The sequence below is a fragment of the Ascaphus truei genome, chromosome 15 (assembly GCF_040206685.1).
Source record: "Ascaphus truei isolate aAscTru1 chromosome 15, aAscTru1.hap1, whole genome shotgun sequence".
Classification (NCBI taxonomy): Eukaryota; Metazoa; Chordata; class Amphibia; order Anura; family Ascaphidae; genus Ascaphus; species Ascaphus truei.
Window position 1 is genome coordinate 23,577,308 of NC_134497.1, and position 2,828 is coordinate 23,580,135.

The following is a 2,828-nucleotide window of genomic DNA, read 5'->3' on the forward strand; positions in this document are numbered from 1 at the left end:
ACACATACACATTGACTGACACACACACACACACTGACTGACACTGACTGACACGCACACACTGACTGACACGCACTGACTGACACACACACACACACAGACACACACTGACTGACACGCACACACTGACTGACACGCACTGACTGACATACACACACACTGACTGACACACACACACACACACACAAACACTGACTGTCACACACACACACACACACACTGACTGACACACACACACACACTGACTGACACACACACTAACTGACACACATGACTGACACACACTCACTGACTGACACACACACAGACTGACACACACACAGACTGACACACACACACAGACTGACACACACACAGACTGACACACACACAGACTGACACACACACACACTGACACACACACACACACGCACACACACACGCACACACACACACACACACACACACACACACACACACACACACACACACACACACACACACTGTAGTTTTTATTAGACAAGATCGATTGACACTTATAAGCAACACAGTAACATTCCCAGAAACCCTGCTAGGGAAGACGCACCACTCCCATGACTCTTACCTCCTCTATCTCTTCCTCCCCCCTTTCTCTCCCTTCTCCCTTTCCCCCTCTCTCTCTACCCTCTCTTCACCTTCTCCCCTCTCCCTCCCTTCTCCCTCCCCCTTCTCTCTCCTCCTCCTCCCCATCTCTCTCCTCCCCCTCCCCCCTCTCTCTCCTCCCCACCTCTCTCTCTCCTCCCCCCTTCTCCCCCTTCCTCTCTCCTCCCCCTCCCTCTCTCTTCTCCCCTCCCTCTCTCTTCTCCCCCCTCCCTCTCTCTTCTCCCTCTCTCTTATCCCCCCTCTTATCCCCCCTCTTATCCCCCCTCTTATCCCCCCTCTTATCCCCCCTCCCTCTCTCTTCTCCATGCCCTCTCTCTCTTCTCTCTACCATCTCTCTTCTCCCCCCCTCTCTCTCTTCTCCCTGCCCTCTCTCTCTTCTCCCGCCCTCTCTCTTCTCCCCCCCCTCTCTCTCTCTCTCTCTCTTATCCCCCCTCTCTCTCTTCTCCCCCCTCTCTCTTTCTTCTCCCCCCCTCTCTCTCTCTTCTCCCCCCTCTCTCTTCTCCCCCTCTCTCATCGCCCCCTCTCTCTCTTCTCCCCCTCTCTCTCTCTTCTCCCCTTCTCTCTCTCCTCCCCCCTCTCTCTCTCTTCTCCCCCCTCTCTCTCTCTCTTCTCCCCCCGTTCTCTCTCTTCTCCCCCTCTCTCTCTTCTCCCCCCCTCTCTCTCTCTTCTCCCCCTTCTCTCTCTCTCTTCTCTCCCCTCTCTCTATCCTCCCCCCTCTCTCTCTCTCCTCCCCCTCTCTCTCTCTTCTCCCCTTCTCTCTCTCCTCCCCCCTCTCTCTCTCTTCTCCCCCCTCTCTCTCTCTCTTCTCCCCCCGTTCTCTCTCTTCTCCCCCTCTCTCTCTTCTCCCCCCTCTCTCTCTTCTCCCCCCCCATCTCTCTCTTCTTCCCTCCCTCTCTCCTCCCCCCTCTCTCTCCCTCTTCTCCCCGCTCTCTCTCTTCTCCCCCCTCTCTCTCTTCTCCCCCCTCTCTCCCTCTTCTCCCCCCCCTCTCTCTCTCTTCTCCCCCCTCTCTCTCTTTCTCTCCCCTCTCTCTCTTTCTCTCCCCTCTCTCTCTTTCTCTTCTCCCCTCTCTCTCTTCTCCCCTTCTCTCTTCTCCCCTCTCTCTCCCCCCCCTCTCTCTCTCCTCCCCTCTCTCTTCTCCCCCCCCTCTCTCTCTCTTCTCCCCCCTCTCTCTCTCTTCTCCACCTCTCTCTCTCTTCTCCCCGCCTTCTCTCTCTTCTCCCCCCTTCTCTCTTTTCACTTAAGCTGCTTCCGTTCCTTTCTTTTGATAGCAATGAGGCAACCTTGTCTTTGTTAAATTAACTCAAGTAAACTCAGATAAACCATGGTAATAAATTAATATTGATCAGCGACGACTCTGTCTGCAACAATTTTCATCAGCGTTAGTTATAAATAATAGAAATGACGTAAGGTAATATACAATTCCATATACCATTAACGCAACAATAGTGCCTGCAACGGCAATGTCTCCCGGCATCTCCCCCTGCAACTACTGGCAATATGGCTGTGCGGCGTCAAATGGCGCTGCGTTGCCATGCCAACGGGAACGTCACGTGACGTAACAGAATCACATGATGCTCGTTGCCATGACAGTGTGACGTCATGCGGTGCCGCGTTGTCATGGCAACTTGACGCCGCGTGACAGTAGCGTTGTCATGGCAACTTGACGCCGCGTGACAGTACATAGCATCCCGTTGTCATGGCAACACAGTGTAATTTTTAAAAAAAAATCTCCAGGTTGACCGTCAGTCGAAGGTGGCAAACCTGCCCCCTTCATATCAACATGGGCCAAATGGGAGGAACTGAAGCAGCTTTACTGAAATATATTAAGGACAAGGAGGAGAATACACATCTATATGCAGAAGAAACTATCTTTCCCTAGCACAGTGCCTGGGAAATGTACTGTCTTGTTTCTAATCTGCACAGTATGTGACACGTGATCCGTTTTGTAGTCTAAAAACTACAACTCCCATGATCCCCTTAGTGTGAGCATGCGCAGTAGGACACAGAGCTGTGACCCGGATGTAGTCAGTGTCTCCACTTCCGGGAAAGAGAAGATGAAGAAATAAAGTGGTGCAGGAAGCACACAGGAGCCTTTTCTGTAAGTAACTTACTTTGTATTCAAAGCATCAAAGCAGGTATATGCAAACACGTCCAAAGGAAAAAACTCCAAAACACAGCCAGAAAGAGTGGGTCCCAAGCAAGAATA